We start from the raw sequence: 14885 nt of genomic DNA, 5'->3' as shown, positions 1-14885 counted from the left end.
ATGCATCTGTGCCTCTCAGATGGGAATTAGGTCACATTAAAGTCAACCATGATAAGTATTGTTTTCTTGTTTTTCTTTTTAAAGACAATGAAGCATTGTGCAATATTGCTCACCACAGTCTCAATTCCTAATTTCTTGATTGTATTGGTGTCTTTCCTGATTGCACACAACCTCTGTCAGAACATAAAGTCCTCAAATTCAGAGAAAACCAAGTGACATTGCACTGCTGTACGCAAGTGGTAAAAGGTAAAAAGGTAAAGGACCCCTGGATGGTTAAGTCCAGTCAAAGGCAACTATGGGGTTGCTGCACTCATCTCGCTTTCAGGCCGAGGGAGCCAGCGTTTGTCCACAGACAGCCTTCCGGGTCATGTGGACAGCATGACTAAACCGCTTCTGGTGCATCAGAACACCATGACTGAAGCCAGAGCGCATGGAAACGCCATTTACCTTCCTGCTGCAGCGGTACCTATTTATCAACTTGCACTGGTTTGCCTTTGAACTGCTAGGTTGGCAGAAGCTGGGACAGAGCAACAGGAGCTCCCCCCATTGTGCGGATTTGAACCACCAACCTTCTGATTGGCAAGCCCAAGAGGCTCAGTGGTTTAGACCACAGCACCACCCATAGGAAGGTATGAACCGAAGGTGGGAAACACAGTTTCCGCATTATCTGAAACCAAGACTGGTAACGTTAGGGTTTTGTGGTGGATACAAATCCCACCACTGCCCAGCAATTTGTGAAGGCCCTTGGCTGATTAATATTCCACAGCCTTTTAAATGTGTCTGTGGGAAGAGTGTTTTGCTGTTTTGTTTTAATTATTTATCCTGTATTTTATTCTGTGAACCGCCCTGAGATCTTATGATGAAGGGCGATATATAAATCTAATAAACATCCACAAAAGCAATCCTGTGGCTACTACCAGTTTGTCATGGATCCCTTCCATATACACCATAGATTAAAAGTTCCTGCTTCCCTTATCCTATTTAAATCATAACTAGGTATAGGCATGAGATGAAAAGCCCAAGATACTAGTGTCTGAAAGTCAAACAAACATATTACAATCTATTAAATCTTGCCATAACATAAAATAACAAGTTTATGTGTGGGTAGGTTATATAACAATACTTAGTTCGATAGCTGCTTGAAGATATTGCCACTGCTTTAAGGATGCTTCATTTACTTTAATGGTGTTACTGATGCTTTAGAGGGGTGTCCATAGATTTGCTCTACTTACTATCTCTACATTGTACAATAATCATGTGTTGTCCAAATCAGGACCCCTAGTTAAGCTGTGTCCTCACCAGCCACAAGCTGTAACCAAGGTTTGTTTGAGTGGATCTGGTGAAAGCTGTGTTACTTGCATTTGGTGCAAAATTTAAGCAATGCTGAATGCAAGCAGTGCTGTCGTGGAACAATTCAGAGTGCAGAGTTTGAAGAAATTCATTTTCACTTCTGATTGTTAGGGATGTGTGTGCCTGGATCACATATAGTAATAGTAATGCTCTTTCATTTTCACATAAAAACTCCTTGCTCTTTTTTTTTTTTTTTAAAAAAAGCTAGTATAGCAGATAGATGAGTCTAGATGTGTTTTCTTTTACCTAAAATGTTAATTTTCTATGTACAGGAAGGAATATATTTGGGAGCATTCAGAAAGGGTACCACAAGTTATCCTGAATGAGAACCACCAGGATCACGCATCTGACATGCCATAGACACAAATGCATGCATGGCCCTATATACTCATTCCCAGAGCACCTCTTCTGTCTGTCTGATGATGCTTGAACTCAGGATGAAAGAGAGAAACATGCTAAGAGGAAGGCACATTTGGCAAACCTTCACCATGATCAACTCCTGCCCGAAAACCTATGTCCCCACTGGAAGGACGTGTGGATCCAGAACTGGCCTCCACAGTCACTTACAGACTCACTGTTAAGACCTTGTTCATGGAAGACAGTATTACTTGGCTATGAGTGATCGCCAAAGAAGAAGAATAAGAAGAAAGCCTGCATGCACACATACTTGAAGCTAGAGAACCTCTAGTCCAACATTTGACAAATATAAACATTTTACAGGTTTGATATAATGCAATTTTGTGTGTTATTTTTTTTACTAATATTAGTCCTTACCCTAAGACATGTGTTTTTGTACACATTACTTGGCTGGAGAACTGCATTGCAAAATTCAGGAAAAGTGTGAATTAGGGAGGATGGCTGTACTGTGGTTTGCATATTGCTTTGCAAAGTACTAATGTGACAAGTTTGCCTTTAAATGTAAACTGAATCCTAATCCAGGAGTGTGTCCTTTCCCTCTCCCTTGCTCACTCTTACCCTGTTCTCTGATCTGCTCTAATGGCACCTGTGCCTCTGCACTACATGTGGGGGCAAGGAGCTGCTGCTGGCAACAGCCCCTCCGAAAGGCGGTGGTGCAGCCAGTGGGTGGGCTGCAGTGTCAGGGCCCACTGCCCATCCCTGGCTCACAGCTTGTGAAATCCTGGTTTAAAACATGAGAATTCAGATCATTATGATTATTATTTTTAAACCCAACCTAATCTGAAAGCAGTCCCTTCTCCCATTCCCAGTTCCTGTGACTGATGCCAATAAAAGTCACTTTTTTAAACTCTCTTTTACTAAATAAAAATTAGGAAATACATTTGCTTGATTTATAAATGCTTTGTGTTCATCTGTCTCTGTTCAACATTTGGCTTTGTACAATGAACAGGAAATGGAAGATGTATTTCTTGGTAGACTTAAGTTTTTCTGTAAACAGATTGAACTGCTTGCCTGCCTGGCCCAGCCTGAGTGGTAGCAAAGAGCAACAGCCTGGGATGTTTACATGTGCACAGAATAATTTCCCCCCTATTCATGTTTCCTTTATTTGCTGCCTTCCTGATTAGATTTCTCCTTTGCCAAGAAAGTGACATTTGAGATTCAGATGCATTTTTCTTGTGCATCCAACTCCAGATGTGCATCTGATCCTAACAAGACACACACCCTAAACTCAGCCCAGACTGGTCCCCAGATTGGTCCCCCGTCAATGCCAACGGATGTGGTCTGTAGGTAGGTCATTACGCTAATTAATGTTTGTGTGTGAGGCTCTCCTACATATGAGTCTATTTCTTGAAATCTTCAGTAAAAACAAGGCCTCAAGAAATGGCACATGTTCTGTCACTCTTTCTTCCAGCATGCTGGTATCTGATACTACTAATAAAAGCAAAACAACAAAAATTACACACACACACACACACTCTTTCATATAAACTGCAGGAAGTTCTTCTCTGCAGCCTGATGAAAAGCAAAACAACTTGTGTTCAGCAACTCACTCAGGGCACTTCCAAACTATCACTATTTTGAGGTAGGATTCAGTACCCACCTGGAAATTCAGGTTGCACAATAGTTGACCATTATCATCATCACCACCTTTCCACAAAATGTTAGGCATACAACAGTGTGGACAATACACAAAATCAACAATCGCAAGAACCATTTAATGTTAAAAACAGTAGTAAAAGAGTGGCATATATCACATGTGACGGTATGCAAAAATATATGTTTACATTTCAGTACTATAAATGTAACAACCTTGATAGCGGAAGGAACAATGCAGAACTCTGAACAGTTTCACCCCAGTCCTGGATGTTCTAGCTGCTACTTCTGTATCTACTAAAAGTTAGCCAAGACTCAAGTTAATCTGATCCAATTTAGTTTGACCAAAATGGTGGAAGACCCAAACATGTTCATCACTGCTTAGACGTGGAGCTTTTAAGTGTGCATCCATGCCTGGAAAGAATGGGGCAAACAGTAAGTGTGGACTGGCCCTTAGTTTTCCCAGATGAGGACCACCTCTTTGGCGTAGCAATCAGGCAGCAGTTCTTCTTTTGTTTTCTTAGCTCTTCTCTGTTTTGAATCTGCAAGTAGAGATATCGAGGTTTGAACTTGAGGCCATATGGATGGGAAGTATGTCTTCTACAGCTGTGGTGCAAGGAGTTGTGCCTCAATGATCCAAAGTGTGGAGTCCCAGTAGACACATAGGAAAAAGAGCTTTGGGCCCTGTCCAAATGGTCCAACAACATGTCTAGATTTTGATAATTGCTCACAACCTCCTCCTATTCAGTGTCCCATAATCTGTCTAGCTGCTTTTAGCAATGCACACAGTCATATATTTCATGTGCTGTAAATATGCCATGCCAGCTTCCATGCCAGCTTTGTGACCCTGCAGCACGAGATGCGTAAATTATAAAGCCAAAGCCCCTTCTTTGTTCTCTTCGAAATCCCCCCATACAAATCACCACGACTGTGATGCTTGCAAAGATATAGCTGCTGACATCAGTTGGATTGCTGTACATAATACTTATCTTGCTGACCAGAGCCATTCCCTTGTTGACCCTTAGTCAGTCTTCCATGGGAACCCTTTTCCTCTTATCCTGTCTGCCCTGCCTAGATTTTGAAGGCTAGCATCCTCTTCTGTGGGTGAAAATCTGAAAATCACAGGGCTGCGTCTCATGATCTCGTTTGCATTTTTACATTAATAATGTTCTTGAGTTTGAAGAGCTTGCATTAGTTGTGAACGGTAACCACATATAGTTTGTCACCATTGAAAATACCCACAGGCCTCCCTGGGAACTGTTGCTAAGGGATGTTTGAACCATTTCATTGCCCCTCTGGTTTTAAGGAAGCATGGGTGTGTAACTTGTGTAGCTATGACTTCTCCTAGGCTCCTTTTCACATTTCATGTTAAAGGAATACGGGTATTTTCTTACAAATCATACCTTTGACTGAAGAATAGGGTAGATAGAGCATGAGGTTTGATAATGGATGTGACAAGTTCAGAGAGAGACACCTCATGAACAGGAAGAGAACAGAAGCCAAGTGCCCCAGACTTGTTCCATGAAAATGGCAATTGCTGGGCAAGGGTGTGTGTGTGTGGGGGGGAGCTTCCCAGTCCAAGTTATAATTAAAAACAATGGGATTTGTACACTTACAAATCCCCCAGTCATCTTGTTCTTGTCTCAGCAAACAAAAACCTACACTTGCCGTCTCCATTTGATGCTTCCCCATATATTTTGATATAGAAGGACTTAAAAGCCACAGCAGGTACAGGTTGCTATGGGGAGGGGGGCATTTTGAGTGGAGATGTGGAGTGGAAATTATTATTGTTGTGCTGAGGTACCTTTGGAAGCTAGGACAGATAGCTGAACGTCACAAGGAAGGAAGAGGCTGCTGTGTTTCTCTGGTACAAACATTTCTGTTTTTCAGGGAGAGTTATGGCTCACAAAGTTCCTTTAATTAGCCAGCCTTCCTTCTGACACACATTTCACCCAGTGTAAGCATTCCTCTGTCTCTGAGCTGCCCTTCGATTTTTACAGAACAGCAGCCATTCCAAAGGCCTTCTGTCTTTCTGCTTCTGACTTTGCAGAGAAGGGAAAAACTGAGGTAATAATTGTTATTTCAGAGACCAAATCCCTTTGGAAAAATTCCTGCTGCTTTTTCGCAGATGGCGCTGGCTGGTTTGTTTGTGGTAGCTGTGGAAAGGCTCTCCCTGCCAAGAAACACATCCATGCATTGGGGCTAGCAAGCAGAAATCCAGCAGGTACAGCTATTCCTAGCAAGGGGGAAGCAACAGTCACCGTGCACCACGGCTACCACCTGCATCATTTGACAACCACATAAAACTGAGGTGGTAAAGAGGCCACCAACTTGAATAGCTTTAAAAAGAGGATTAGACAAATTCATGGAGGATAAGTCTAATAATGGCTATTAGCCACAATGACTATTTTCTAAGGTAAAGGGACCCCTGACCATTAGGTCCAGTTGTGGCCGACTCTGGGGTTGCAGCGCTCATCTCACTTTATTGGCCGAGGGAGCAGGCATACAGCTTCCGGGTCATGTGGCCAGCATGACTAAGCTGCTTCTGGCGAACCAGAGCGGCGCACAGAAACATCGTTTACCTTCCCGCCAGAGCGGTACCTATTTATCTACTTGCACTTTGACGCGCTTTCGAACTGCTAGGTTGGCAGGAGCAGGGACCGAGCAACGGGAGCTCACCCCGTCGTGGGGATTCAAACTGCCGACCTTCTGATCGGCAAGTCCTAGGCTCTGTGGTTTAACCCACAGTGCCACCCGTGTCCGGGAAGAGTATAGTCACACTCAGATCCTGCTTGCAAGCTTCCCACAGACATTTGGTTGGCCACTATGGGAATAGTATGCTGGACTAGATGGGCCTGATCCAGCAAGCTCTTTTTTATGTTCTTATAAGTTCTCTACCCTGTGGCTCCTTCCTATATCAGCCCAACTCAGAAGCACCTACCTTTTTGGGCTTGTGGGCAGAGGAGAAACTGCTATGCCTCCTAACCTCATTGCAATCTATTCTATTTGCTATGATACAACACTTATTTCGAGTCTAATTTTGGGGAGGAGGGCACCCTGTGGACACCAGGGATGGCCTCTGAGACCACATGTGTGCTCGTGGGTGCCAAAATGGAGTCTCCTTGCCTAATCTTTCTTGAAAACCAGAGTGCCACCAGTAACACAGGCAGTCGTGGCATGGACTCCTGACATGCAACCACAGGCATTCAGCATTGTAGTCAATTAAGCATAGAGCTATTGAAATTAATGGGCCTTATAATAGTCATGTTCATTAGCTTCAATGGATCTACTCTGAATAGGACTAACATTGAATACTAGCCTCAGTGTGGCCAAGTGGAATGGAAATGAAGACTTTGGTAGGTCTTCATGAGAAGATATGGACAGTTTCCAAGATAGGCAAGGGCTTTTTCTTTATGTCCACCCATCTCCACACCAGTTTCAAGAGGGCAGAAAGTATACTTGAGCAACTTTTTGCTTTGTCTGCTGAATTTGTGTTGTCAGCCAGCTTTCCAGGATGGGGGAGGGGAAACCTGGCAACCCTAAAAAGAGAGAGAACATTTTTCATCTCATACAACAATTCAAAATGTGCTGCTTCCGCAGCACCTGACAGATACCCAAGAGGCACTGTTTGTTACATCTCCAGAGTCCCAGCCTCATTTATATTTGCTTGTTTGACAAGGTTAGTTAAGATGTTTTGGCAGCCTCCACTCCTCCCAAAGATGCTTATGAAAAGGATTTTGGGCCCCCCAAATATTTAGTGACAAGTAGCCTAAAAGGTGGCAGCAGTCATAAAAGAACAGCTGTATCACGGCTCCTTTTGGAGCCGAGGTTTCTTTGCGCAAGTCTTATCTGGGCAAATTTCTCAGAAGCAGGTGATTCCAAACAGGAAATCATCTCTCTTGCTCTTGCTTTTTTCCTCCAGAAATCAGAGCAAAGGAATGGCAGGTGAATGGTCACAATCTGTTTCTACTCTCTCGCACATTTAAACATCACTTTTCACCTCATCAGGACAGAACGTGCAGTGTTTATCCCTCCTTGACAGTGCTTGGAAGACAACTCTTTATGCCTTCTCCTTTAGCAACAGGTTTCACAGTGGCTAATTAGCTGCCCATGTTGCAGAGTTCTGCCATTCCTCCTCAGAGGAATCTTATCTGATTAGGAGAGAGGGGACTCTCCTCCCTATAGTGTCATCTTTGCCCTTCATGGCTTTATATTTGTGTTAAGGTTAAATGCCACTCAGCACTGGCATAGAGAGGGAGAGAATGCTCCACTCATATTGCTCCCTGCTGTTATTCTTTCATCTCAGGGTTACCTTTTTCAGTTGGTTGAGTCACCAGTTGCACCAGTGGAGGGGGCAGGGGGCCATATCTGCAAACTGGAGAAAGTCCAGGGCACCCCACACAACTGCAACCAAACATGCATGCATGTCCAGCAATCCCATTCACACCTGCCAGGCGTGAAAGAATGGTTTTCACTTATATCAGGTCTAACTTGTGCGTGATTTTCCTGGACAGAGCAGAGGAGGAGGCTGCGATCTCAAGGAAGCTCCCTGGCAACCATTAGTCCTCTGTTGGAGCTAATGCAAGGCTTTCCCCTCAAGCCTCATTGCAGTGGGGGAGGCAATGAGGAATAAGGGTATTGCAGCTGTGGAGGGAAGCTTTATCTCTTATTGGTTCTGCTCCAAACTCTTCCATGGTGTTTTTGCCTGGCTGCAATGTGCCAATGAACTCTGATAATGCTTGCCGGGATGCAGAGGAGTGTGTGTAGAAACGATCCCAAGGTACAAAGGTAACATTTATGTTCATTGCTCTGCCCACTTTTGCCACCGGCGTGTGGCCTTTGGATCTCTGCTCAGAGGGGAATGTGTCTTTTGGGCTGAAATGTGTCCCCCATGCCTGCAGTACATAAAGGCCCTTTTCCAGATGAAGTGCAGGAAGGGGCAACTGAGGACCAGGCTTCCTAAGTGGTGGCGCTCTGCATGTTGAATGTTTACCCCAGGGAGACTTGCTTGGTGCCGACTCATCTTTTCTGCTGCAATGGCTTATTATGTTGATTTTATTGTGCAATCTTAATCAGATGTAGGCCCCACTAAGTTCAATAGGACTTAGTCCCCCTGCTAAGTTGCTGTGGGTTTGCGGGCTTGATGTCTTCTCCATTGTTAGCTCTCCATATGGGTATACCTGTATTTAGCAATGATTCTTTAACATAAACTTCGTTGGGCTGATCATGTTGTTTGGATGCCTGATTATCATCTTCCAAAACAACTACTCTATTCTGAACTTAAAAATGGAAAGTGTAATGCCAGTGGTCAACAAAAGAGGTTTAAAGACTCTCTCAAGGCAAATCTAGAAAAATGTAGTATAAACACCAACAACTGGGAAGCACTGGCCTGCGAGTGCTCCAGTTGGAGAACAGCCTTTACCAAAGGTGTCATGGGCTTTGAAGACACTCAAACTCAGGATGAAAGGGAGAAATGTGCTAAGAGGAAGGCACGTTTGGCAAACCCTCACCATGACCAACTCCTGTCTGGAAACCTATGTCCCCACTGTGGAAGGGTGTGTGGGTCCAGAATTGGCCTCCACAGTCACTTATGGACTCACTGTCAAAACCATGTTTATGGAAGACAGGTAGGTAGCTGTGTTGGTCTGCCATAGTCGGGGGAAAAATTCCTTCCAATAGCACCTTAGAGACCAACTAAGTTTGTTATTGGTATGAGCTTTCATGTGCATGCACACCACAATCTTACTCGGGAATGAGTGATCACCAAAGAAGAAAACAACCTATATTTAACAGTGGGTGGACAGATATAGGGCCAGCTCTATTTTTAGGCAGGGTGAGGTGGCTGCCTCAGGAGGAAGATGCTGGGGGCAGTGGTGAGGTACTGGAGAAGAGAGCTGTCTGTACCATGCACTTTGCCCCTCACCACCTAAGCTAGACATCTTGTTGCCCTGGATGGCTAGAACATTTGCTTTGAATATTAGGATGTGTTTTGTTCCTATGAATACTCCTCTTCATTCTGTCCCTCCACATGTGTGAATATTCATTCTATAAGACACATCTTTCCATGTTAATTGTGGGTAAGAACTGTTCTGTTGCAATGTTATGATTATTTCCCCCAAAGTTAGCTGACTTGAGCATCCAGTCACATACACTAATACGCCGACAGATGTATCGAAGATGTGCCACAGAGTGCTTTGTTGAATTTCCAAAAACATAGAGGCTGTGTGCACACTCCTGTTTACCTGGCATCCAGTGCTCTCTCATCACTGGTTTGGGAAGTGGTATACGTACAAATTCAGCCACAATCCATATCTATCCTGTCCTTTCCTGGAAATACTGCATTCTGGCGCATTTCTCCCCAAACCCGCTTCAATCCAAATTGAGAAAAAGATGCATTTTACCCTGGCAATGTGTACACATCCCTGGTGTTAAAAGATCCAGGGAATGACATTCAAAAGCAAATTCCTCACATCTCATGCCATTCAGTGTAACGTTCAAAGAAGTTTCTGTCTTCTGTAGGCTTTGAAACAAATCACCTATATGAGAGAGAGAGAGAGAGAGAGAGAGAGAGAGAGTCCTGAGCCAAACCTCACTCACTTAGACACATAAAAACCATGCATGAAATGTAGCCTCCACATGGGAAGCACATGTGTCTAGGCTCCATATGTTTTCTCAGTAAGGAGAAACCAGGGGAGTCCCTGAGGTTTTGCCTTGCAGCTGTTCAGCTATTCTATATGGTCACAGAAAGTATTCCCCCACCCCTGGTCTCTCTCTCTCTCTCTCTCTCTCCCAAATCTTAAAACTTTAGTGGAACTCCTAGGATGGCATTTGTAATACAGTTCCTCATATTTCAATGCACGCTGCCTCAGGCCTCCCATTAACAAGTCAGACCTTGAGCGGAACACAAGCCTCCAATTTCTCGGCAATCAGGATTCAAAAAAATGTGAACTGACCCAAAGGGCAAATGGAGGAGGAGGAGGAGGAGGAGGGCTGGGAGCAGATCTTCAGCTGTTTCTTGTTACTGGACATCATTTCTTTTAGGAATGAGCCTTTCCATCCTCTACTCCTCCTGCTCATGTTAGCTATTGCATCTGGTTTATTGCATTAAAAAAGAAAAAATGAAATACCTTTGCATGAACATTTCTTGGTGTTAGTTCAAACAATTACATTTAAAGGGAAATGCATTTTGTGTGTGTTTTCTGGACATTTTATTGCAGTATCTGGCATTTCTGCTGTTTTTCTGGTACTCTCTTCAAAGGGAAAATGAAAGCCTGAAATGAAAAGTATGTGTTTATGCAAGAAATTTCCTCTGCTCTCTGCCTAGAAAACTCCACTGCAGATGGTCAAATGCCTATCAAAGAATTTCTAGTTGTATAGGACCAGTTAGCTAAGACCATGGTAGTCTCCAACCTAGATGGTTTTTGAACTTCATAACCTACCAGCAACTCCTTATGCATAACAGCTTTCAATCTTTTCTCCTTCCAGCTCTCTGTTGCATCCCTTCCTCTTGGAGATCTAGGTGAAGAACATGGAAGGTATAGAGCCTGAAGGTCATAATGCAAGCATTAAGTAGGGAGTTTTCCTAGAAAATGCATGTAAGCATGTTCTTTCTTTCTTTCTTTCTTTCTTTCTTTCTTTCTTTCTTTCTTTCTTTCTTTCTTCACCTCTCTCCTCCCCCCAATATGCAAGCTGGATTGTATTAAACTACTTAGAGTAGATCTATTGAAATGAAAGGCCATGACTAACTTAAGTCATGGGTCTACTCATTGGTCAACCCACTATATACAACTCTCTAGAACATACAGATTCCTGCATAGGTGGTCATGAGCATTATTTCCCAGACTTGTGCATATACACAATGCACACCACACCACACCACACCACACCACAACACTGGCGCACGCTAGCACACAAGCAAACAAGTACTCTCTCTCTCCCTCCCCCATACTCTGGCATAAGTCCACCTTCAACAGATAGTAGTATTTGTGGAGGCGGAAAGGAACTTTGATTCCTTTCTGCCAGGCAGCCAAAAACAGCATGGGAAATGGAATATCCACCCCCCCCCTTCTCTACCTACCCACAGCCTAAGTTGCTTCCTTCCTTGAAGCTTATTGCCTTAGGAAAGCACTAATCAGTTGCTGAGACAACCAAATCCTACAGGACCATAGGAGGCTTGACAAATTTATAGTGAGATGTACTTTGGTAGGATCATGCCAAGTTCATCAGCTGCTGGGACGAGCTCTGCAGTTCAGTGGGCTTCAGCTCAACAGCTCTGAAGCCCACCCAGCTTCTTCTACGTTGGCGGTAGCCACATTTGTACAGCTCCCACACCCCTCTCCGAAGGAATCTATTGATTTGACACATTCCCATTGTGCTTTCAAGGGCATGCCTTAGACACAGACCATAGAGATGAGTTGTGGATCAGGTTTGGGGCAAGATGGGCCTAATTCGCAAGTCCTGGTAGAGGCAGCAAGACAGATTTGTCCTCTATATCCTTGTCATGCTCTGCTCTTCATACAGATAAACTTAACAGATCAATCTTAACTGATTCATTTAGGGTTTGTGCCAGAATCAGAATAAACAAAAATTACTATGTAGTCATGCCAGACATCTGTAGTTTATATCACTCAGAATTTTTGTAACCAATCTGCCTAGCCACCCACGTACCCATTAACGCATCTTGCTTCTAAGATGTTGCAGGAATACAAATCTTTATATAGTTCTAATCTATGAATAGTCGACTGTGGATTTCCAATCCTTGCTGTAAGCAGCTTTCACAACATCAGACACATACTTGTTTTTATATTTTGCTTGGTAGGGCCATGTGATCAACTAATACAGAGTCTAAATGCATTTTCGCTGTGCCCTCTGGTCTATATTACTAGTACTTGGATGGATGAGCCTGGTGGGCCTGACCTAAGCCACCTGTTCCTATCTGGGTCCTAAGTACATCACCAGGGTAGACCTAAGGGTCGAGGCATGTGTTTGTGTTTGCAATTGTCCATAGAAGACATTGCTGGACCAGGAGAGGCTGGTAACATGCACTGCTTACTTCAAGGCTGGATTCCTGCCATGAACTCACTGTGGAGCCCAGAAAGTGCAGGAGCTGCAGCCCAGTTGCTGACAGGAGTGAGACCAGGGGCAAAACAAGGGTTTCTTTCACCCAGATCAAAGACCCAGTTTGGCACCTCCCCATGTGTATTTGCATCCACACACAGAGAGAGACTGGGAGCCTCAGTGGCACCTTTCTGGAGGCTTCACCCAGGGTAAAAAACCCAGTTAGCCCGCCCATAGCTATGGAACTGCACTGCACTGTGGGGTGGGTCACTGAAGACACAAAAGGCTTATAATAGCTCAATTTGTTTGATAATGGGAGCCATAAGCCAGGCAGAATATGATGGTGGCCTGGAGGGGGAGGTTGCCGAGGTAACAGAGGGAGTGATGTCCCCAAATGAAAAAAGGTGTCCCTTTTAAACTGAGGTTTTGAGCAAGGGTTTCTGGGGAGGAGAAAGGAGGTGCCAGAACGCCATATGTGCTGGAGGCTGCACCAAGAGACCAGGAGGCGTGGCCGGCAGCCGCTTTGGACCCAAGCTTGCAGAAGTTACGAGAGGAGGAATGAGAGACACGCTTGAGGTGTAAAATTCTGCACTGCCTCCATCAAAGCTCAGGTTGTATGTGTAAAATAAAATATATTGCTCAAAGACACTTGCTTCCACTGTGCCTCCTTCCAAAGGAACACAAACCTTGGTTAAGTGCCGTGACCCCTGGAATCATGCTACCGCTGTAACAATATCTTTGCCTGTGACCTTCACTTCTCCATCTCCAGCCCCCTCAGTCATTTGAAAGTCTCTTGCTCCATCTCTCCTCCATCCCTTGCTTCCCCTGATGCCTGGAACAGAAACCTCTATCATTTGCCTTGTAGAGCAAATGGCAGTTTCAAGGGTGGACCAACTTGGATCGGGATACTGGCGTGGGGAAAGGGTTAATACGTGTGCACACATATACTCCACACACATCTCCAAGGAAGTTTGGATTATATGATTATACTTACCATTTTTGAAGACTGTGGAAGACGCAACCCATGATCTCCACTGCCCCATCCAGCTGCAATCTAGCAACCCTCTTCTCAACACTGTCTCAAGGCCTGCTCGTCAATTCCTCCTTTTCCAAGGCTGAGAGACATGTGGTGGTGCGTCCATTGCAAAATGCACATTTCTTTCTGACATGGTGGAGATTAATGTGCTTCCTTTCACTCCAAAGGGCTGCTCTGCTTTGCTGAATTGAGGAAGTCTGTCATTTATAAAAACATGAGGTTAATGTCAGGGCAGTTTGTTAGACAGCAGGGGTGAGCCCAGACGGCACATAGGCAGGGGACATCAATTAAGAAATGGAGGGTGGGGGGGGGGATTGTTCAATGGCATAGTCCTGCTCAATGAAATGAACAAAAAGAGCTTTCTTTCTGGTACTACCCAAGGGAAGCTGCGCTGGTTCAACAAGGGGTAAGGAAAGCCATGATTTGCGTCAGAGAGGCTGCAAGGCATATTTCTCAGAAGAGCTCTAGGAATGAATGGGAGCCTTACTTGGAATTTGCTTTTTCTCCAGACAGTGCGAAAATCTATGCTGCCCTCAGAGGAGCTGGTTCAGTATCTATCAATTCCATTCTGCGCAATCAGCTTGTTGCACAATCAATGCACATTTGTTTTCCTTTTATATGCTCTTTTACTGCTTCTGATCCTTGCTTGATTGGCATTTATGTGGCTGTGATGGGATTTCTGAGGGGGAAACAAGAGTTCTGATATAAACATTTTCCATTTTGTTTTGTTTTTGTTTTTTAAGATGACAATGGTGCTATTCCAGAAGAGAGTCTTATGCTAGGAGGGTTACATTCCTTCCCCAAAACAGTGCCCAACCAATTACATGAACTTTCTTGTTCTGCTTTTAAAATGTATTTATTGGAAGCTCTGTACTTCTCTCCTAAACACAGAGTGTGCATTTTTGAAAATGAAAGGGGTTTAACCAATAGCACCCCACCCCTATGCACTCCTGCAATAAGGCAAAGCCCCCCCACTTCCCCATGTATTACATGCTGACAGAATTTTGCAGTGTTCATATTTTGCGCAAAGAGCAAGATGTGACTGGGCCGCCCCTAGACTTATCAGGCTCAAAAGGCCTCAAAACACCAGAGACTTCTGCAGTTGGTATATTCCCTGTAGCATTTTAAACATCAAGCGCCGAACTGAATTATCTGACATAATAACTTCACAGCGTAATCCTCAGGTGAAAGTCTTCTCAGGGAAGTGAAGGTGTGGCCTGCTCCCGGTTGTTCAACTTCAGAAACTAGCCAGCTTGTTATGCAAAAGTACCTCACTGATGCAATTCAGCGTGCATGATCTTTTCCCTCACGCAGATTGCGCCATGCTGCTATTCTGATGTTAACAGCACTCTGCAGAGCCCAGTGCCAGCCATTAAGATTTCAAAACTAGGAGCTGGGAGAAACCTCTGGGAGAAACGTAAGCAGAGGAGCC

At 44.3% G+C, this 14885-nt stretch overlaps 1 long non-coding RNA gene across 1 annotated transcript; it reads right to left on the bottom strand.

Annotated features, from left to right (window-relative positions):
- Positions 1-9165: 9165 nt before the first annotated feature.
- LOC310672458 lies at positions 9166-13625 on the bottom strand. The gene is made up of 3 exons (XR_014508587.1): positions 13412-13625; positions 10800-10875; positions 9166-9896 (listed from the first exon to the last, which is right to left on the bottom strand). It is a non-coding gene; the product is annotated as an uncharacterized lncRNA (long non-coding RNA).
- Positions 13626-14885: the final 1260 nt, after the last annotated feature.

Source organism: Podarcis tiliguerta (genome assembly GCF_965153285.1).
Source record: "Podarcis tiliguerta genome assembly, chromosome: 2".
NCBI lineage: Eukaryota > Metazoa > Chordata > Lepidosauria > Squamata > Lacertidae > Podarcis > Podarcis tiliguerta.
The sequence above is the reverse complement of the archived record's forward strand: the minus strand, read 5'-3'. Positions and strand labels throughout refer to the sequence as shown.